Raw genomic sequence first — 23,048 nt, forward strand, 5'->3', positions numbered from 1 at the left:
TCGGGATGCATGCATGATCGATTACCAATGCGTCCGTCTTGCTCGACGCCTTCAACTGAATTAGATTGGGTTGAATTCGATTCCGAGAGAGAGACGAAGCTGGCTGGCAGTGGCAGGGCAGGAACAGGACAAGAGGAATGGCAATGGCAGGCAGCGGGCGAGCGGCCATACCCGGCGGGGGGCCATGCGCATGCACCTCAAGGGCTGCCTTGGGCCTAAAGTGGGATGCCATGCACTGCCTTGGGCCTAAAGTGAGATACGCAGCTGGGCCTAAAGTGAGATGGGCTGGGCCGTCTTCGTATAATATTTCCAATCATCATCAATAGAATAGTGAGAGAGGCTGCTGGGTGGTAGGTGTGGCCGTGGTGGGTGCTCAGCTTCAAGCTTCAGCTCACCCTATCTATGTTTCGGAATAAGTAACCCGCTCAACAATTAGACTTGGACTACTTAACCCCCCGAATTTTCCAAAACTAGCCAAACAACCCCCCATGATGGTTTTAGAGGGGGTTTTGTCTTTTTCTTTTTTATTTATTTCAGCTGAATCTTTGAAAAATCATAACAAATCACAGAAAAATCCAAAAATTATAAATCTAATTTTGTTGAACTCTACATGAGTAGATCTATATAGTGAACATATAATATGGTATTCTTTAGTACAAATTTTTTGTTGTAGATTTAGGTCTATACTTTTTTGCAATTAATATAAATAATTCATATATGCAATTTTCATTGTCCAATTGTACTGAAATTTTTATAGTGGGATAATTAATGTATGCTTGAACTTTAGTAAAAATTTCATACTGATTGGATCAAGTATAATTTAGTTATAGATTTATTTAAATTTAACCAGCATGAACATAAATAAATTTATAACAAATGTATACATGATCTAATGAGTATAAAGTTTTTACTAGAGTACAAGCATACAATATTTAGCCAACCATAAAAATTTCACCCCAACTGGACCGTGGAAAATGCAGCTAGAATTATTCTATTTAATTACTGAAAAACATATATCTAAATCTACAACAAAAAATTTATATGAAAGCAAACCATATTATATGTTTACCGTGTGGATCTACTCATGTAAAGTCCAATAAAATTAGATTTACAATTTTTGGATTTTTCTATGATTTGTTATGATTTTTCAAAAATTTAACTGAAATAAAAAAAGATAAAATTACCCTCCGAAACCACCTCGGGGTCATTTGGCCGGTTTTGAAAAATTTAGGGGTAGAATAATCGGTTTTGTAGTTTGGGGGTTAAGTAGTCTAGATCTAATAATTGAGGGGGTTATGTAGACTTTTTCCTCAATCTTTCTCTAGGCTTTCCAGTCGTCGTCCACTCGTCCTCCTCTGCTCCGGCGCCGGCGGGCGAGGCAGCTCAGCAGCAGCAGCAGCACGTAGCTGCCCCCTGCCTTCCCCTGACCCCTCCACAACGAACCGCAAGATGCCCGCTTTAGCTGCCTACCCGGGCGCGGGCAAGATGGCCTGCTGCCTCCAGCTCCGCCTCCTTCGCCACCCGCCCCCTGCCCCACCGCCAGCTCGTGTCCTCCTCCTCTCGCCCCCGGCCTCCGCACCGTCCGAGCGTCTCCTGGTTCGCCGTCGGCCAACTCCTTCGCTGGCTGGTCCTCCGACGCCGACGCCGACGACCAATCTCCTTTAGGGTTCGGACCAGCAGGAGGTGAGTCACACTCGTTCGATTCCTCTTCTTCTCCTTACTCATCCATCCCATCTAGGTAGCCCTTGCACCTGGGTCGGTCAATCGAATTGTTTCAAGTTTCTGCTCCTCCTCAGGGCTTCTAGGACCTGGGCTTGCTGCGTTTTTCTTCTTCGCCGGCCTTACCTTTGCTGCAGTCTCCATCAGAAGCAGCGGCAACTACGCAGCTGGTTCGCATCCCATTCTCTTACTTTTCTTTCTACTAACCCTATTCCTAGCAATGCCTTGTGCTTTTCAATCCCATCTCCAAGAACATCCCGCTCACCTTTCCACTTGCTGCTGTCTATTGGTTCTCTGTGCAGGAAAAATGCACAACTTATCTTCAGATAGCGCTGATACGGAATCTTACTCTGATTATGACCCCCACAAAGAGAATTCTATGAGGGAAGATGCCCAGGGTTCCTCACCAACTGATTGCAAGGAGGGCAACGACAGCTTCGAGATGGGAAAGGGTACACATGAGTTAATTCCACCTCTAGAATCAAACGAGTTACCGGGGGGACCAGCTGAGTGTAAAATGGAGCTCCCTCTGCAAAACACTGAGCTCAATACTAATGGTAACCACATTATCAGTGAACAAGCATGTCAGGCTGACAATCCTCGTTGCTCCAGATGGCCCTCAAAGTCCGCTGCTACCTCCTCCTTTGCCCATCTCAGCTGAATATGCTCAGGATGCTTGCAAACTTGACGGTGCAGGCTCTGAGGAAATTCCTAATCTAGAAGCGACATCAGATGCGATGGTGCTAGATTCAGATGATATTGTGCCCATCCGAGAGATCTCTAGCGGTGGTGTCTTAGTGGCATCTCACCCAGAGGACAAAGGTATCGAGCAGAATCCAGACATTCATAACAATGACGAAGCTTATCCGTCCACATTGCCTGATTATATAGAGCATGTAAGTGTGGATGGAATGCACTCACCTGGACCTGGCTTGAATGATTTACCTATGGGGAGGAGCGAGCCAGGAGGCGGGGAGGAAATTTTAGCAAAGGATCTATATAAAAGGGAAAGTGAATAAGAAAACCAAAACAAATCATTCAAGTCCACACCTCCTGACCAATCTTTTTCTTCTGCTGGAATTCCTGCTCCCTGTCTAGTATCCACTGCTTCACAGGTGCCCGCTGGGCAGATTTTGGTTCCAGCTTCTGTTGACCCAACCCAGGAAAATGCAGTAGCTGCACTTCAAATTCTAAAGGTATCTTTCATGAGTCCACTCCCCCCTTCTCTTCTCTATTTAGCCCTGAGCCAATGGTGTTTGTTGTGCTGACCTGAACTGCCATTGGCACCATTGATAAGTATCACACTATATGTTGCAGCATCTCATTTGCATGATGTAAACTGCATAATGGAGTTGTTTGTTAGGCAGAAAATCTTTATTTAAGTATATGAAACTAGTTGCCTGACAATTTACCCTCCTTTAAGGTGATCGAACCTGGTGCTCGAGCTGGCGACCTGTGTACCCGACGTGAGTATGCTCGATGGTTGGTAGTTGCAAGCAATTCCCTTTCAAGGTGCATATCTTTTCTTCTGCATCAATTGACCTCCCAAGCAGGGAGATATGCAGTATTGTTTCATTTTTCTTTCTTTGTTTCCCATTTGAGCAAATGGCTTCACTTTCTTGATCTATCTAAGCTTATTGCTTCTTGCAGTTAGATTTTCAGTTTTCCTTTCTTACGTGACCATTCCATTAACCAGCTTGTTCTTCTGGATTCCAAACAGGAACACTTTCTCGAAAGTGTATCCGGCAATGTATATTGATAATGTCACTGAACTTGCATTTGATGATGTGACACCTGAAGATCCTGATTTTCCTTTCATACAAGGTGAGGCATGCAAATATTTTTCCCCAAAAAAAACCACATCTTTAAGTTTGATTAGTGAATCATCATTGTGGAATGCTATGGCATTCTTATTGATTTCAATATACCCGTAGGCTTAGCAGAAGCTGGATTGATTTCTAGCAAGCTTTCGAGATCTGATATGAATTTGCCAGAAGATCTTCAGGATGATCATAACTTGTTTTCCCCCGAGAGGTGATGGTCATTCAGTTGCATCCGGCTCGCTCTCTTGTTTGCTCTCATCAAAGCCCTAATCTTCCTTGCAGCTGTCTGTCACGTCAAGACCTTGTGAGTTGGAAAATGGCCCTGGATAAGAGGCAACTACCTGAAGTTGACAGAAATGTAAGAAATGAAAAATATCTTATCATTCAGAATCCTCTCTTTAAATCAGCTGCCTATACTTACGCTAATGCTCTCTCAGTCTTTGTACAAAGCATCTGGCTATATAGACATTGATAAGATAGACACAGCTGCCTGGCCTGCTTTGGTTGCTGACTTGGCTGCTGGAGACCAGAGCATTACAGCTCTTGCCTTTGGTAAGCTCTGTATATAATTGATCTTCCTGTGTAGATTCTGGGTTATTTCTAAACCTCTTTTGTTGAAGGTTTTACAAGACTCTTCCAACCAGACAAACCTGTCACGAAAGGACAAGCTGCCCTGGCAATTTCTACTGGTGATTCCACTGAGGTGGTTCTGGAGGAGCTTGCTCGTATTGAGGCAGAGAAAATAGCTGAAGCAGCTGTAAGTGCACATGGTGCATTGGTTGCTCAGGTTGAGAAAGATCTTAATGCAAGTTTCGAAAGGGATCTTAAAAAGGAAAGAGAAAAGGTAGAGACCCTTGAAAAACTAGCTGAAGAAGCAAGGATGGAACTTGATAGATTGAGAGCAGAAAGAGAAGAAGAAAAGAACATTCTTCTCAGGGGCAGAGCTGCTGTTGAATCTGAAATGGAAGTTCTATCAAAGTTGAGGAGTGAAGTAGAGGAACAGCTACACAGTGTACTGAGCAAGAAGGTGGAGATCTCATTCGAGAAGAGTAGGATTGAGAAACTCCAAAAGGAAATAGAGAATGAAAACCTGGCTGTTGTGCTACTTCAATATGAGCTTGAAGTGGAGAGGAAGGCATTATCTATGGCCAGGCAAGAATTCTTGACACTCGAGATTTCCTCTACACTAAATTTATTTTCCCTGATCCCCAACCTGTTTTTGGGTTGTATGTTGTCTCTGCATGTTAGTACAGACAATGTGTTTTACTGGTTTCTTATCTGAGATAAAGTTTCTGTTATTCTGGACATCATATAGTTTAATGTTCAACTCCTGATCCACTCAGACTTTGAAGTTTGGGCAATTAACTTTCTTCTGGGGACTTGTAATTGTAGCGATGATGCTGGAGACTTGCAACATCCTGGATATCACATAAATTACTAAGAATATTATAAAATTCTGCTGGTGATTGATATACTCTTAGATGCATCTTCTTTCGGAACTAAAAGTATACTCACGGTCTTAAGTTCATGCTAACCATACTCACGGTCTTAAGTTCATGCTAACTATTTTATGAAGGATTTCCAGCTTTTTTATTCAAGACGGCCAATGGTATCATAATCTGCATTTTCTTGCTGCATGAATTAGCTGATAGGCATTATCAGAAGGAGAATGCTCTTCTGATGTTATATCAATTATCCTGTATCAATTGACATACCCTCTTTAACCAGGGCTTGGGCGGAGGAGGAAGCGAAAAAGGCTCGGGAGCACGCACGGGCCCTTGAGGAAGCTCGGAACCAATGGGAGCGTCAAGGAATCAAAGTTACTGTTGAAGGAGGACTTGGGGACTGTTAGAAAATAGGTTTATTTCCTGTTTAGCTTCCCTGTGGGCCTCCCTAGGATTGATCTGGCGCACCTCTATGGTTGCAGCCGTGATCTCCAAGGACTCTCACGCAAGGCAAGTCTCCACGTGATTATCTTCAGGATTCTTGTTGCTATAAACCTGGATACTCACGTGGCTGCCTATATATGTTCTGTATTCCTCTTCGTGAAATACAAGCCACATATTACGCGTGATATCTTCGCTATCATGGTATCAAGAGACGGTTACGATCTGTGACCTCTCGCTTCCGCTCCAACCCTAGCCGCCGCCACCAGGCCGTCGCTATGGCGCTTCCTCCACCGGCCGCCGACCCTTCCTCCTCACCGCATCCCTCTGCCGCCGCATCTGTTGATGCGGAGCTCGCCAAGGAACGTGAGAAGGCAGCCGCTGCCATGACCGAGAAGGAAGCCGCCGATCGCCTGGCCCTGGAATCTGCCGCTACAGCTGCCTCCCAGGCGGCCGCTGAAGCGCGCACGCGCGTGCAGGCTGCGCTTGACGCTCTCAAGCGCGAGCGCCAAGCTGCGGCTGAAGCAGATCGTGTGGCCGCCGCCGCACGCCAACGCCTTCAGCCACCTCCCGACGCCAAGGAGGATCCCGACGCTGGCGGCCCCCGCATCGACGGCGATCCTGACGCCCTCTTCGAGGCTGCCACCGTCGCCAACCTCCACGCCCAGGCCGCCTCCGTCCAAAACATCCGCGCCCTGGTGCCGGTCGTCCTCGAGCCCCTCTCCACCCACTACAACCGGTGGCGTGACCTTGTGCTCCTCGCTTTGGAACGCTACGCCCTCGACGACCACGTTCTCGGCAACGCCACTTCGACCGCCCCGGCCTGGCGCCGCATGGATGCTGTGGTCCGCTCCTGGCTGTTCGGCACTCTCAACGCCGACCTGATGGAGTCGATCCGCGTGCGCGCCGACACGGCCCGGCTCACCTGGCTTCGCATTGAAGATCTGTTCCGAGGGAACCGCGAGACTCGCGTGCTCCAGCTCGACGCCGAGTTTCGCCTCTTTGAGCAGGGCGAACTCTCCATCGCGGACTACTGCAAGCGCATGAAGAACATGGTGGATGATCTTGGCGACCTAGGCGAGGTCGTACATGATCGCACGCTGGTGCTGAACGTTCTGCGCGGCCTGAACGAACAGTACAGCCACATGGTCGCCCTCCTCAAGCGTTCCCGGCCCTTCCCCACCTTTGATGAAGTCCGAAATGATCTGTTGCTTGAGGAACTGACCGTGCGCAAGGTCCGACCCTCCTCGACTACCTCCACGGCGCTCGTCACCACCACCCCCAAGGGCAGTGCTACCTCGGCACCCCCTCCTGCTACTCCTGGTGGCTCTACCACCCCTGGCGGCTCCTCCGGCAACACTGGCAAGTCCAAGAACCGTCGCAAGAATGGGAACAAGGGTGGTACGCCCTGGCCTTCGTTCTACAACCCATGGACCGGCACCATCACCATGTGGCCCGGCCCTCAGCAGCAACAGAAGGCCGGCAAGCAGCCTCCTCAGGCGCAGGCTGGCGCCTCCGGTTTCTCTCCGCAGCAGCATGCCCTGATGGCTGCTACTGCCCCCTACGGAGCTCCCCTACCCTACCAGCTGCCCTACATGCCGCAGGGACAGGCCCTACAGCAGCCGCAGCTGCCCCTGCCGCATCAGCAGCACCTGCAACTGCTGCCGCCACTTCCAGCGCAAATGCAGCAGCAGCAGGCACCGCAGACGCCAAGCGCTGCCTCCTGGAGTCCTTGGGGCGCCTCGTGGGACCAGCAGGCACTCGCCAACTCCTTCAACACCATGACCCTCCAGCAGCCGCCATCCACCTCTGAGTGGGTCATGGATTCAGGTGCCTCAAACCACATGACGCCCGATGCCGGTAACATATCCTTATTCCGTCCTCCCTGTTCGTCATATCCTTCATCTGTCATTATTGGCAATGGCTCTACTCTTCCAGTAACTTCAATTGGTCATACTGTCTTACCTGGCGCTTTGCATCTTAATAATGTTCTTGTTGCTCCTCACATTATTAAGAACCTCATCTCTGTTCGACAGTTTACCATTGATAATCGCTGCTCAGTTGAGTTTGACCCCTTTGGCCTCTCTGTGAAGGATCTTCGTTCCAGGAACGTGATCGCCAGGTGCAATAGTGCAGGCCCTCTCTACCACCTACACTTCCCGGAGTCGCCGTCATCCACCTTTGTCGCCACTGCTGTTCTCGCCCCAGCCGATCTATGGCATCGTCGCCTCGGCCACCCCGGTCATGAGGCCCTCTCTAGGCTTGCTAGCTGTTCCAGCATTCGATGTAACAAAACTAGCATTCATACTCTCTGTCATGCATGTCAACTAGGTCGTCATATTCGTTTGCCTTTCCCTAGTTCATCGTCTCGAGCTATCAAGAATTTTGATTTAATCCATTGTGACCTTTGGACATCGCCTGTGACTAGCATATCCGGTTACAAATACTATCTTGTAATTCTTGATGACTACTCTCACTTTCTTTGGACGTTTCCACTTCGTCTAAAATCTGAGACGTTCTCTACATTGGCTAATTTTTTCTCTTATGTCTCCACCCAGTTTGGCTGCCCTGTCAAGAGCGTTCAGTGCGACAATGGACGCGAATTCGACAACTCGTCTACTCGCGCCTTCTTCCTCACCCATGGCGTCCTTCTCAGGATGTCATGCCCCTACACCTCCTCTCAAAACGGTCGCGCAGAGCGAATGATCCGCACCACAAACAACGTCATTCGCTGCCTCCTGCTTCAGGCTAGTCTTCCTCCTCGCTATTGGGTCGAGGCCCTTCATGCCGCCACATACCTTGTCAATCGACTCCCCACCAAAGCTCTTGCTTCTAGCACCCCACACCTTGCTCTGTTTGGCACCCCTCCTGATTACCATCATCTACGTGTTTTTGGGTGCGCCTGTTACCCGAATCTTTCGGCAACAGCGCTCCACAAACTCTCCCCTCGCTCAACTAGATGCGTTTTTCTGGGATATTCTGCCAATCATAAGGGTTACCGGTGTCTTGATCTTGCCACCAACAAGATCTATATCTCGCGTCATGTGGTGTTTGATGAGGAGTCCTTCCCCTACGCGGCACAGTCCTCCCCGCTTCGATCTACTGACTTTGAATTTTTGGATGAGTTCCCGGTTCAGGTCAGTCCAGTCGGACTCCCTGTCCCTCGTGTTGCAGGTTCATCGTCCCTCCCTACTGGGTCCTCGTGCGGCCCTGGTTGGATCTCTGCGGACCCATCAGAGCCGACGCTACCGTCTTCTGAGTCCCCTTGCGGCTCTGGTGGTCTGCGTGATATCTTCGCTATCAGGGACGATGCTTCAGCTGGAGTCACATGGGCTAGTGCTGGCAAAGAACATCCAGTTGATGAAGCTATCAACAGGGCAGAATCTTTTCTGGAGAAGCTAAAGTCAATGTGTGCCAAGATGAAAGTGCGGTCTTGTGATGCGTTGGAGAGAGATGCAGCATGTGAGGTTCTTCATTGCAAGCCTAAAGCAGCAAGCAGCAGATGCAAGGCATTGGTGTACTGAGTTTGGGACTGCTGCTGCTTCGAAGGCAAACAAGGTATCAGCAGAAGTGCAGGGCGGTGTATGTGCATTTGGTTCTATCATTGGTGATAAGTCGAGGAGGGTAATAGACGACTGCAAGGAGAGCCTGGAGAAGTTTTCGCACAGATTCAAGATGGACTAGATGCCGTGTCATCTCTGTACCAAGAGTAGAGTGGTAGGAGCTTGTGCAGCTAGACAAAAATAGATATTCCCTTGGAACAAACCTGTGGTTGTTGCTGTAGTGTTCTATAGTCATATACTCATACTGGAATGAACAGTAGCAATTTCCCTTATAAGTTATGATAAACCATGAGCAGGACTAGCTCCTGTCATTTCATGTTATATAGAGTATAGAGGACGAGGTGAAAGGGCTCGCACTTGAAGCACAGGTCCAAACTCCAAACCAAAGCCAAATCCAAATGGAATAAAACCTGAAAGCATGACTATGTTGAGCACAGTAAACAATGATTCATCAGTAAGGATGGATGCACTAGTAAGGATCATGTACAGCGTAGATAAACAGTTTTCATACAAGTCCAGTTTTGTTTTAAATTTTCATCAGTATGATCCGCAAGGAACCACTTGTAAGGTGGGGGTTACTTGCTGATCTATGCAACGCACCACAATTTTCACAGCGCCCATAATCTCTTCCCGACTCTTCCCGACGCTTATTGCAATGTTCTATTTATACTTGCAAGTTGCAACAGTATCTTCTCCTTTCTGTAGTTCTTTTGGTGCTACATCTCAGAGCTTTGACACAATTTTGAGCTTCGTGCTTGGCTCAGAAGTCTGGTTTGCTGCAGCAGCATTGCTTACCATGCTGGCCTTCACTTGGAAAAGGAGCTCATGGGCTTCCTCAAAATGAGGGCTGGTGGCTTTCTTCACATTATCCATCCAGATGAGGATCTTCTCATGAGCTCCCAGAAATCAGTCACGTACGTCATCGCCAAGGATCTGCAAAGCTACATATTGCCGCTAAGAACAATCTCACAAGTCAGAACAGCACTCAAAATAGTAACAGGAAACACACATACCTCCAATTGCATTATTTCACAAACAAGGCTCAGATCTGCAATTGATGGCTGGGGGCTACCTAGCAAGAACTTTGCATCACCCTTCAGCCACACTGATTCAATCCTTCCTAGTGACTGCATTAGAAGTTTTTCTGCTTGTTTTACAACATGAGGACTTGTCGCAAGACCAAGAAAGGGAGCCAGTGCTGTGTGCATTACAAGGGTTGCTGCTAGTACAAACAATCAAAAGGGCTCAGTTGAGACAAATTTCGTGATTATGTGTCTGCTGGAAACTGTAGATGCTCATCACAGTTCTGAAGCATAGTTAATTTCATCGACAAATAAACTCATTGGCATAATTTCTAGCAAACACATCTAAGGTTTCTGGTCTGAGGAACAAAATTGTTAATAGATTATATAGTGCCAACCCCAAGCATAAACCACTTCAGCTTTAGGAATAGTGTGGGGTTGTTCCATCATCATCATGTCTCTTATAAGCACAAGGCTGGTACAAAAATAAGAAATAGAATCATCGTTTCAAAGATTTGAGTAGCCGCTACATGGCGAATTGCGGATGAATATAGTAGCCAAGGGAACAGCAAACAGGACACTCAGCTCCTTTACTGCTGAAATGACTCCTCCCAAGAAAGCTAAGTATAAAGCCCGATGCTCCGACTCATCGTCTCAACCAGGAGGTGATGTTGACTGGAACGAACTTGTCAGTGAGAAGGATAAGGAAGAAGAATCACAAAGTCCTCAGCTGCTGCACAGCGAAAGACGCACGAAAAGCGCCATGATCAAGCTTCAGTGAGTCCCAAAGCTCTCCCTTCTCCATCAGCAAAAGATATGGATGAATTTCTTGCGGATGACACAGATTTGGATGAGATAATTCAGAATGTCAGCCGCCTCCCATTCATTGCTGCAACTTTGGAGGATAGTGATGCACAGAGCCAGAAAAGCAGCAAGGATGATGAGGCTCGAGGCGCTAGCCCCCGAGGATCTCCGAGGATTGAGGAGCCAATTAACCAAGATCCAAAACCAAGCGAAACACCGAAGAGCCCTGTTGCTGAACCAATCACAGGGGTCAATTCCTCCGTTGATGCAGGTGCTGAAGGTGCTGACCCTATTCCCGAGCCGATGTGCACTGAAACTGACACCACTCCCCCTACCAAGGATTGGCAGGAAGCATTAACTGGAGCTGACACAGCAAAGAGTTCAGGCCATACTTCCCTTGAGTCGGATCCACATTCTACTACTGAAGACACTCAACAACCGGATACGGCTACTGCCCCCGACCCTAATCTCACTGTATCAAATGAGGGTGCCCTCATATCCAAAGGCTCAGGCGCTCAGCTAATGTTGTTGATGCTGACAAGCCAAACCCTGATATGGTCGACCTAGATGGTCCATAGAGCAGTGAGGTCCAAGTCACTCTGAGTGATTCAACTCCTCCAGTTTCTGACTCAGAGAATGCCACTCTACAACTTGCTCTACCCAATGCTCCTTCACCACTCCTATCTGCTGTTGATGTGAGTATTCGTACTTGTATATTGTTTCCGAGCCAAATAATCATCTGACGAGTCTCTCTTTGCTGTGTCTGAACAGAATATGATGAATATCCTTCAACAGCAGGCAGAAGTTATCAGAGAGAAGGCCCTTGCTACATCTGGCTATGACATCTCTTATCTGCGCCAGCAACTTGCTGATTCTGAGGCATCCCGGAAAGCTGAAGCCAGAGGTACACTTTCAGTCTGAATAAACTGCACACTACTTTTTTACTTTTGTTTCACTAAATCCCACTGATCTTATAGTCGCTGCTGAGGAGATCAAAAAGTTAAAAGAGGCTGCAGCAACTCGTGAGATCGAGTACAGAAATCTTGTTGCCGACAGAGATCGGGTTCGAGATGAAGCCATCAATCTTCAAAAGCAACTTGACATCGAAAAGAAGAAACATGAGGTAACTCGCCAAGAGACCCAGCTAGCATATTCTTTACTCACAGAGGCATATAAGTTATATAAATCTTTAGGAGGAGATTCAACGAAGGACTGATGAGTACAGTCGCCTTCAAGCGGAATTGAAGACTGCACAAGTGAGGAATGTGGAGTACTCTATCCTGTTTGTGATAAGTGAATTGTCAACCGTGCGGTGTGATCGTGCGCTTGGTCTTTGGTTGCAGATACACGGGCATCAAGTGTCGACGGTGAGCTGCTGTGGAGAAGCTGTAGCCGATGGACCGTGCGGTGGACGGCGGTGAAGGGCAGCCGGGACCGGAGCTCGGGCCGGGCGGCAGCTGTGGCGTCCACTCCTGGATCGAGGACGTAAGCGGCGACGGAAGACGGGTTTCTTGGTTTACGCCACAAAACTAAGGAGGCGGATGGCGGTTGAAGACGCCAAGTCGTGGAGGCACGGGCGTCGGTCTCGGGACTGACGGAGGCGACGGGCGTTGACGGCGTCTAGGGCCTCGCTGCGGGCGAGGAGGTGACGGGTGTCGGGCGGCGTCTAGGGCCGTCAGAAGGCCGAGGAGGGAACGACGTCTAGGGCCACGACGTGGAGGCGGGAATCTTCCCGCGCGTCGAGTTTTGACGGTTTTCTCAAAACCGGCCATCTACCCGGGTTTCACGGACCTTCCAAAACCACGAAACGGATCTTCATCAACATGGCGGCATCGCGGAGAAGACTTCGTTTCAAAGAAAGAACCTCGGCCGTCAGATGAGATCGTGTACAGAGGGAAGCCGCAGACCAACCGGTCTGACCGGTCCCTGGAACCAGTCTGACTGGTCTCACCAACCGGTCTGACCGGTCCATGGAACCGGTCTGACCGGTCTCGGCGGGTATAAATACCTCTTCACTTGTGTTAGGTTAAATGAGTGGCTTTTGTAATCTGTTCGTGGATAGCTCTGTTCCTCCCAGGCCGCCGCCCCTGTGTCTCACTCCCTGTTCTTCTCTTTAGAGTAGTATTTGATTATGGATTCATGAGACTTTGTATTGAATTTGATTGGGAAAGGAGGCCCTATCCTCTTTGTGCCCTCTGGGCATTTGAATCAATCCAATCCCGTACTTCTTGTGCTCTTTTGTGATGGATTTTTATTTCGTTTTTGGTGCACATGATCGCGACAGTTCGTAGTGCTCTTTGTAGTGATTCCCGTGCCTCTAGCCTAGTGCCAAACCCTCTGGAATTACGAGTTCTTACGAATTGGAGTTTTTGAGTTCTTGAGAAAACCCCAATCCTTCTTGATCTTCCCTCGAATTCTCCAGTTTCTTTGATCTTTTGGGAAAGATCTTTTGGGGATATGTTCGCAGGATAGTTGCGGAGGTATCCTCTAAGTTTCGTTGGATTTGGACTCCGTTTGCTCGAGATTCATCTTTTGAAGTCTTGTTCACGGGCTTTTCTGGGTGCCACCAATCAGATCGGACGGCAATACCGGTCAGACCGGTCATGACCTGTTCAGACTGCCACGACCGGTTAGACCGGTCCGTTTCACCGGTCAGGCTGGTCCAGGCAGACAGTTCTACAATCTGCCTCTTTTGCTTCCGTGCAGCTCCCTAGGGCGTGTTGCAAGGAGATAGCTAGTCCATAGCTATTCTCTCTTATCCTAGGTTTGAGGGCTTGTGGTGATTTTGGGATATAGGCCGACGGATCGATTTCAGAAGAAATTTTGATCGGCTCCCATTCATCCCCCTTTGGTCGCCGGTTTCGGTCCCTCAATTGGTATCAGAGCTTGGTTGAGGTTTTCAGTACCTTAACCGGTTTGAAAACCATTTGGCGACCATGGCGAGTCTTGGGAAGATCCCGGTATTTTCCGGCGAGGACTATGCTTATTGGAAGGTTCGCATGAGAGACGAGGTCTGGGATATTACCAACAACCAGGCTTACGATGTGCTTGCCATTCGGACCACGGCTCTTCAGGTGTCCGAGCACGAGGCTAACGCCAAGGCTGTCAAAGCCTTGTTCGCTGGCGTTTCTCGTGCGGAGTTCTCACGTGTCCAGGGTTTCCAGGAAGCCCACAAAGTTTGGACATGCCTTGAGAACTACTATGAGGGCACACCTCAGGTGAAGGCCAGACTGTTCGAGACTCACCGGCGTGAATATGAGAACTTCACACAGGGGCCGGGTGAGAGCATTGGCGACATGTTCAGTTGGTTTCAATCGATTGTGAACAAAATCAGTGCGAACAGATCTGCTGATGCCCTTCACTACACAGAGTATGAGAAAGCCCTCAAGCTGCTCTACGCACTTGACCGCTCTGTGTGGGATCTCAAGGTGAACACGATCATTGAGTATGCAGGCTATTAGACTCTGACCGTGAACGAACTTTTCAGCAAGCTCAAGGCCACGGAGGTGGATAACCAGACACGAGCCAAGCTCAATGGTGCCCCTCCTTCCAAGAGCATCGCTCTTGTGACTGGCCCAGGTGGATCGAGCTCTAACGCTAACTCTGCTCTTGGCTTTTCTTTTGCCTCTTTGCCTTCTGTTACAGATGAGCAATTGGAGACGCTGGGCGACGACGACTTGTGCCTCCTTATCAGCAAGTTCCAGCGCGTCTACCACAACAAACAGAGGAAGAAGAACCCCAGGTGCTACAACTGCGGCGATTTGAACCACTTCATCGCCGATTGCCCCAAGAAATCCGGCGGTGGCCAGAACAACCACTTCGACTACTACCGCCACCGCGACCGCGATGAGGGAGGCTCCAACAAGGAGCGTTGGTGTCACACCCTGAAATTTTTGGATTTCAGGATGTGATTAAAATTAAAAATAAAACAACAATTTTCTCATAATTTTAAAATTTTGTCAACATTTATTCTCTTTACAGGAAATTTAGTATAAGAAAAAAATTAATTGGTTGTTTTTCTAAAGTAAATGAAGTTGTTCTTCTTGTCTTGCATCCATGTTGCAATGCACTGTTTTATTTGTCTGACTTCAGTTGAATACAATTTCAAATTTGAATTTAAATGAAAGTGATCAAAATTCAAAAGGTTTTCCTTTTCTTCCTTTCTCTTTGGGCCCCAAACTCCCTCTCCCCTTCCCTCTTTTCTTTTTTCTTCCTCCTCGCGGCCCAAACCAGCCGGCCCAGTTTTCCCCCACCGGCCCGTTCCATCCCCTCTCTCCTGCGGTCGTCGCCAGGCGGGCCCCGCACGTCGGGTGCTTCTTCCTCCCCGCGTTCGACCAGGACTCGAGCCGATCCCCGAGATCGAGTGCCGCACGCGCCGCGTCCCCTGGGCCCGCACGCCCAGGCGTTCCCTCCCCCCCCATAAATAGCGCTGCGCCCTCGTCCTTGCCTCCTATCAAACCCTAGCCTCCGCTGCGCTTGCCCTCAAACCCTAGCCCCTCGCCGCCGCGCCTCGGGTCGCCGCGGAGCCGCCGCCCTGCCGCTCTTCTTCGCCGTTTGGACGCCGTTGAAGCTCCGCCGTGTGGTAAAGCACCGCCCCGTCCTGTTTTCCCCCTCTCTCGTGCGTTCCCAAGCTCGGGATAGGTCGCCGGAGCCCGTGCGCCATCCCTCACCACCGCAAGGTCGTTCTGCTCGCCAACGCACCGTGCGGACCCCACAATCGAGTTCTCCATGTTCTTCTCTCTCTCTACGGCCTATCCCTGGCACGAACCAAGGTCGGAGCGCCGATTCCGGCCAACTTCGGCGGTCCGCTGCCGCCTTCGTCGCCGCTGGCGCAGAGCGCCGCCTGCTCGAGCCGCTGGAGCCGAGCCAAGCCGTCCCGCTCGCTGTGGACCGTCCGATCACCATCCGAGGGCCCAGATCCGATCCATGCCCGGGTCAAACCCGACCCATATCGGTCAACTGTGGTAGATTTTCGAAGAAGCCCCTCAGTTTAGTGCAAATCAACCCTCGGTCCAGCCCTATATAAAATAATTAGAGTTAGGTCCAAAATCTTTCGCCCAAGCCCCTGATCTTTTTGAAAATAGAACCTGCAGTCCTTTTCAGCCCGCGGCTGCCCTTTTTACGTGCTAGCCCCTGAAGTCTATAGTTAATTAGGTTTTAGTCCCTTGTTTCTTCAGATCTAGCCCCTGGAAGCTCTGTTTCTTCACAGATAAGCCCCTAGAATCTTGTTTTAGCCATAACTTCTTCGTTTTAACTCCGTTTTCATCGATTCTTGCGCTCACGTGATCCTTGCAATGTGTGCAATAGCTTTATCACCCTGTTATCCTGTGAGCACACCTTGTTGTGTCATACAAATCTTTTTTTGTTAGTCCTTAATCTTTTAGTTAATCGCGACTAGATCCTTGAAGCACCGTTTAGTCCATAGAATCGCCGTTTTAGTTCTGTTTTCTGCGTTTCTTGCGCCCTTGTAACCGTAGCAATGACCCCTATCCTTTAGTATGGTCTTTTAAAGCCTTTCATTTGTTTTGGTGTATTGTTCTTAGATGTATCTTCTTGTTTGCTTTGTATGTTTGTCCGAAGATTGTTCCGAGTAGAAGAATCGCTGTTCGAAAATTGAAGATCAAGGGTTTCCAAGTGAGCAAAAGCTGAAGAGCAGTAAGAGTAGCTTTTTGTTAGAGAAAGGCAAGTGACCCTAACCATCTTTCTATCTATGCTTATATACAAGAGTACTTGATTTAATTGGAACATGGAGAACAACCCAGGAAAACCGTACAAGCACAATACCATATGGCTCTGGTCTTGGCTAAGTAATTAGATGAACTATATGTTGTGTTGGGGTTATTTTGCTTGGTGGTTATGAGTTTGTGTTGTGGAGCGGGTGATGGAAGCTGCGTCTTCTGAGGGACCGCACGGCAGGGACCAACACATACATATAGGGATTTTTTGTAAAGGCCTCGTAGCGTCCCTATGCAGTCACACCTAAGTAAGTGTGATAACGTGCTTGGCCGGCACATGCATGGTTGGGTTCAAAGTTCTTCGAAACTTTTACGCGAATTGTGGTGAAAGTGTACAACCTCTATAGAGTTAAAATTAACCGGTTAGCCATGCTCACGGTCAAGAGCGGCTTGGACCCTCACATGATTAATTTAACTTAAAAATGAGCTCAAATCATATTCTGGTTATTTCTTGTGGCCTTGCTGAGTACCAACCATAAGTGCACTCACCCTTGCTTACTGCTGCTCAAAAGAAAAGGTGTATGAAGTCTATTGAAGATGCTGCCGAGTTCTAGGCGTACGCAACCCCCAGTCGATTGCTTGTGAAGTATGAAGCCTTCGTTTCCAAGATAAGCTGTAATACTCTGATAGTCTTTTATTTATTGTTTTTCTTTCTTTTACATGATACTGTTGCTGATTATTCACTTATAATGTCTCTATATGTATGAAACTTGATCCTGGCATACATATAGATATGCATTCGGTTTTGTCCTTAAAACCGGGTGTGACAGTTGGCGCCACAAGCACCGCAGTCGTGACCGGGGAGGACGCTTCGACAAGGAGTCGCTCAAGAACGCTTCCAGTACAAGGCCAAGAAGCGGGAGAAGGCCTTCCTGGCGCAGCTCAGCGACCTCGACAAGAGCTCCGACGCCGACTGCTCTTCTTCACCGACCTCCGACGACGATGACAAGAAGAAGAAGAAGCGGGAAAAGGAAGCCACCAGCTTCATCGGCCTGTGCTTGGCGGCCGGTCGGCGCAAGGGATTCTGCACCATGGCGGGTGAGGCCAACGGTGCTCGTGCGTCTCCAGGTGGACATGCTACACCGGTGCACGACGACTCTTCTTCTGGATCCGAGAGTGATTCAGAGGTAAACTCCACGATTGACCTGCTTGATACAGAGGTTAGGGAGTTGTACGCTGCTCTCGACAACCAGAAGAAGCTGCTTAAGAAAGCAGCTAGAGAGCGTAGAAAGCTTAGGGCTGAGCTAGCTTGTGCTAGAGAGAAAGCTAGTGAGGATGAGTGCACTGGCTACATATCTCACATGAATGATCTTGTTGCTCTCCGTGCCAAGCATGATGAGAACGTTGCGAACTTAGATGTTGCTAAGACTTCGCTTGCTGACATGTCTCATGAGCTCGCTAAGGCCAAGCATGAGCTTGAACTGGTTAAGGACACTCCCATTGTTAGTGATGTTCTGGAATGTGATGAGTGTCCTATCTTTAAGTCTGATCTAGCTTCGTTGCAGTCTAAGTTTGCTACTGTTGTGTGCGAGCTAGAGGAGATGAAGTCTAGGCCAGTTTTGCTTGGTGCTTGTAAGCTTTGTCCCACGCTTAGGTCGGAGCTAGATGAGAAGAATGCCTTGGTTAAGTCTTTAGGGAAGACTAAGGTCGTGGAGTCTAGCCCACCTATTGACTGGTCTGTTTGTACTGGTTTGATCTCTGATTTGGATAATCTTGCGGTAGAGAAAGCCAACTTGGAGAATGAGAATACCTATCTTTGGGCGATTCTTAGTTGGGTTTCTGCTAGTGAGCCGCAGTTGGGCATGATGATTAAGCAGTTCAAGCGTGGTGTTGGCTTTGGGGTCGGTTACACCTACACGAAGTCAGACTTTGACAGGTTGTATGGTAAGATCGGCAAGGCTGCTGGAGCTTCTAGTGCTCTAAACACTGCCAGTACGAGCACACAGACTTTGCTTGTTGACCCTGTGGGTGGTGTGCTGAAAGAACCACAAGAAGCAGGTTTGGGTTCTGAAGCCCAATGAGCTGAGGAATCCCCTCGATACGCTCCCTGCTGCTGCAGCCCAGGTTGCCCAGAAGAAGAGGGCTGCTCCTCCCCGTCTGCAGGCGAGGCCTCCACCTCCCAAGAGAGAGGTGAGGTACCACTGCGAGTACTGTGACAGAGAGGGTCACCTGGAGGAGTTTTGCTTCAGGAGGAAGCGTGCTGTGAGGCGAGAGCAGGAGAGACAGAACACGGACATGTACTCTGCTCGGGTGTATGGTCCTCCTCGGTGTTTTGGTAGGCAAGATGCTAGGGCACGCCGTGTAGGTGGAGGACAGGGAGACAGTGATGCTTACCGTGCTCCAGCAGGTGGTCGCTTTGCCGGTCGTGCTCCTGGTCATTTTCAGTACGGCTATGGACCACGGGACCGAGGCTTTGGAGGAGGTTACGATGCACCATGCTTTCCTCGCGGTGGTGTTCGTCAGTCACGCGGTAGACGGGACGGGGGATACGCTTTGCCTGGTTTTGTTAACCCATCTGTAGAGCAAATGGCTCGAATGGGCTTTGGTCCTTCCTTTGGGCTTTGGCCTTCGTCTTTCTCCGTGTTAGCGCTCGATCACGGGCCTCATCATTTTATGCTCCAAAATAGGCCAAAAACCTGCAAAAACAAAGTTCCTCCAAAATATATGTGCAAGTGTGAAAATGACCAATAATTAGGCCGGGGTTAGGACGGTTAGTGATTTTGATATTAAATTCATGCTATTATCAAGGATAAACAAGGGATAAAATGGGTGAAGACTATGCTAGCGCCTGCTCCTTCTAACTTCAGGGTCCCATTGAAGTACATCTTCCATACCTCCATGATCTCTGGCTTCTCTAGGACCTGGTGTTCCATCCAATCCGAGACGAAATCGACCAGAGCTTGAGTCTTGATGGCAGTACGAGGGCGAAACTCGATATCGTGGGCTCCCAGCTCACACGCCCATTTGGCAATACGTCCTGTAGCCTCGCGGTTATGCAGCACTTCCCCTACCGCGCTTTGGGTAACCACAATGATCCTGTGACCTTGAAAGTAGTGCCGCAGCTTGCGCGCAGTAATGAGAACAGCATATAATATTTTCTGAACATGAGGGTACCTGATTTTCGACAGGCTCAGAACCTCGCTGATGAAATACACTGGGTATTGCCTTGGCATCTTCTTTTCGTCATATGGGCGCTCGATCACTAGGGCTGTGCTAACCACGTGAGTCGTACAGGAAATATAAAGAAGCAAATCTTCTGCGGGCGATCCATCCATAGCTGGGCGAGGTGATTTTAAGACGGGAGGAGTGGTGAGGAACGTCTTCAGGGCATCCAGCGCCTCCTGAGCTTCCTTGGTCCACTGGAACCGATCTACCTTTTTGAGGAGCTGATAGAAAGGCATAGCACACTCGCAGAGCCGTGAGATGAACCGGCTCAAGGCTGCCATGCACCCAGTTAGCTTCTGTGCATCTTTTTGGCATCGCGGTGGTCGTATTCTCTGTATAGCCGCGATTTTTTCGGGGTTGGCTTCTACCCCCTGTTGCTGACCACAAACCCAAGTAGCTGGCCCGCAGGCACCCTGAATACACACTTGCTCGGGTTAAGCTTCCACCGAAATTTTCGCATACTGTCAAATACCTGTTGTAAGTCGTCGATGAAATTTTCCTCGTGTTTAGTCTTGATCACGACGTCATCCATGTAAGCCTCAACACACTTGCCCCAGTGGTCATCAAGGCATGCCTGGATAGCCCTCTGGTACGTGGCCCCTGCATTTTTCAGTCCAAAAGTCATAGAGGTATAGCAATACACACCAAAGGGTGTAATAAACGTTGTTTTCTCCTGATCCTTGACTGCCATGCTAATTTGACGATAACTTGAATAGCAATCAAGGAAAGAGAGGAGAGCGCAGCCGGCTGTTGAGTCCACGACCCGGTCTATTCGAGGTAGACCGAACGGGTCCTTAGGGCAGTGCTTATTGAGATCGGTATAATCAACACACATCCGCCAGTCTTTCTTATTCTTTTTAAGGACAAGTACAGGATTCGCGAGCCATTCTGGATGCATGATCTCCCTAATAAGATCGGCAGCCCTCAGCCGGGTTAATTCTGCCCTAATGGCCTCTCTCTTCTCTGGAGTGAATCGGCACAGCCTCTGCTTGATGGGCTTCGCGTTGGGGAACACCTTGAGTTGATGCTCGGCCAGCTCCCTTGGTACCCCTGGCATGTCCGCCGGCTTCCATGCGAACATGTCAATGTTGGCCCTTAGGAACTGGACGAGCGCGTCTTCCTATTTGGTCGGCAGGAATGCGTTGATGGAGGTCGTCTTGGATGGGTCCTCAAGGTCAATAGGCACTTCCTTGGTGGGGACCGCCGTCTGAATTGTTGCGCTTGACGTGGCTTCTGGGACCGGAATCTGGAGATCCTCCTGCGACAGACTGGCTGCATCCGCCTTAATCTTTTTCCTCTCTACTGTGCTGCCTTGATCGAGGGCTGTCTGAATCGCTTCTTGCACGCACTCCGACGCTCCCTTGAGATCTGCTCTGATGGTGAGGGTACCGGCTGGAGCTGGCATCTTGAGGATGAGGTACGGGTAGTGCGGGAGGGCCATGAACTTGGCGAGCCCGGGACGCCCGATGATGGTGTTGTAGATGCAGTTGAAGGATGGCACCTCGAAGCGCAGCATCTCCAATCGAAAGTTGAGCTCTGTACCAAATGTGACTGCCAGGTATATGTGGCCAAGTGGAAGTTCGCCTGCGCCGGGCACAATTCCGAAGAACGGTGTGTCTGACTTTCTAAGGGCACTGAAGGGAACTCCCATCACCTGCCGAGCCTTGGGAAACACCACATTGATGCTGGCCCCACCGTCGATGAGTACTTTCCTGAGTCGGGTATCCCCAATCACGGGGTTCTCGAGCAGCGGATACTTTCCTGGTTCGTCGAGGTTGAGCCACTGATCCTCCCGACTGAATGAGATAGGTGCGTCAGACCATGAGTACAGCATGGGCGGCTCCAGAGACGCCATGTTGATTCGGTGGGTCTCCAGCTTCTGATGACGCTTGCTTGTGGCAGCTCCATGTCCGCCCAGGATGAAATTAACTTTCCTGTTGACCTCTGGGAAGCGCTGAGCCTTAGTTGTGTTGGGCTGCTGTGGAGGTTGATTACGCGGTGGAGGCGGGATACGCTGTGGAGGTGGTGGAGGCGGCACAACCTCTGGTGTGAAGAGCCGGCCCCGAGCTAGCATAGTTTTGAATTCGCAACAGTTTCGCAGAGTATGGCGCATCTCCTTGTGAGCCGGGCATGGTTCGTCCAGTAGCTGGTCCAGGGTCCGAGGCGGGGCGGGGGGTGGCAGACCGCGCTGCCGAACTGGCGGTGGGGCCACTACGCGGACCTCCTCCCTTGGTCTCTTCTCCCAGCGATGCTCCTGCCGTGGTTCCTCCTACTGTTTCTCCGCCTTCCCCTTGCCTCAGTCGTCATTCCGAGGATGGACTAGGTCGCGGGCGCGTTCATCCGCCGTGATGTAGTGATCAGCTTCCTGGAAGAGTTCCTCCGAAGTAACCGGAGCTTTCTGCAGCATGCTTTTGACGAAGGAGCCTTGAAGGAAATCGTTGATCACTGTCTCCTTCGAGACATGGTAATGGGGACGTGGGTTCCCGATCTTCCGTCAGGTTCTGGATAACTCTCGTTGTAGGCGGAGGGAGACACACCGATCCGGCTTCAGATCCTAGATCCGGCTTCAGATCCTAAGACCCGAATCCAGCAATCTTAGCACCACAACTCCTCTGGTTATCAACCGTGTCACAACCCAGTTGACCTCGCCAAGAAGGCTAATCCCTGCAAGCGCAACGAAGAACACAAGCAAGAACTCGAAAAGAACGCAGCTCAATTGAAGTGACTCTGCAGATGAATGATTAATCTCAAAGTTGGGTTCTCACAAACCAACACGGCGGCGAAACTGTTCTCGACAGAATAATCTAAGCAAAACCCAAGTCTCACGATGGCGGCGGTGGCTACTAATAAGGGTTTAGGTCGTGCAAGACCTCCTGGACGCCCCTATTGGGCTCCAACACGATACACAGGCCATCGGCCCAAAAACAGTGACGCAGCACCGGAACAGATTCTGGATGCCAAATTCCACAGACGATTCCCATCAACTCCGGATGAATTTGAGCCTGAGACCAGATCCATTGGAAGCGTCTTGAAATTATCTTTCCATCCATATCAAGTGCGCCCAAATCCGACTCTGTATGCAACCTGGGCGTCCATTTTAGTGCGGCCTGTTCCTGGAGTCCGAAACTGAAACGAAGTCGAATCGGTTTGGGCCTCCATCTTGATCCGGACGTCCTTGCTGGTCCTCCACGCCTCCAAGGCCTTCTCCACACCCTTGCTGGTCCTCTCCTTTGTTCCTAAGTATAATTAAGTCATTAGGTAGCAATCTATTCTTAGATTCACAATAAACATTACTTAGGAACGAACTCACCTGTAAGTTCAATTGTCGAGC

General features: G+C 49.5%; 1 pseudogene; it reads left to right on the forward strand.

Moving 5' to 3' along the window:
• The first annotated feature begins 1,427 nt into the window (after window positions 1-1,427).
• On the forward strand, window positions 1,428-9,504 carry LOC120639279 (annotated as a pseudogene).
• The last annotated feature ends 13,544 nt before the right edge of the window (window positions 9,505-23,048 follow it).

This window comes from Panicum virgatum, chromosome 6K (assembly GCF_016808335.1).
Source record: "Panicum virgatum strain AP13 chromosome 6K, P.virgatum_v5, whole genome shotgun sequence".
Lineage (NCBI taxonomy): Eukaryota > Viridiplantae > Streptophyta > Magnoliopsida > Poales > Poaceae > Panicum > Panicum virgatum.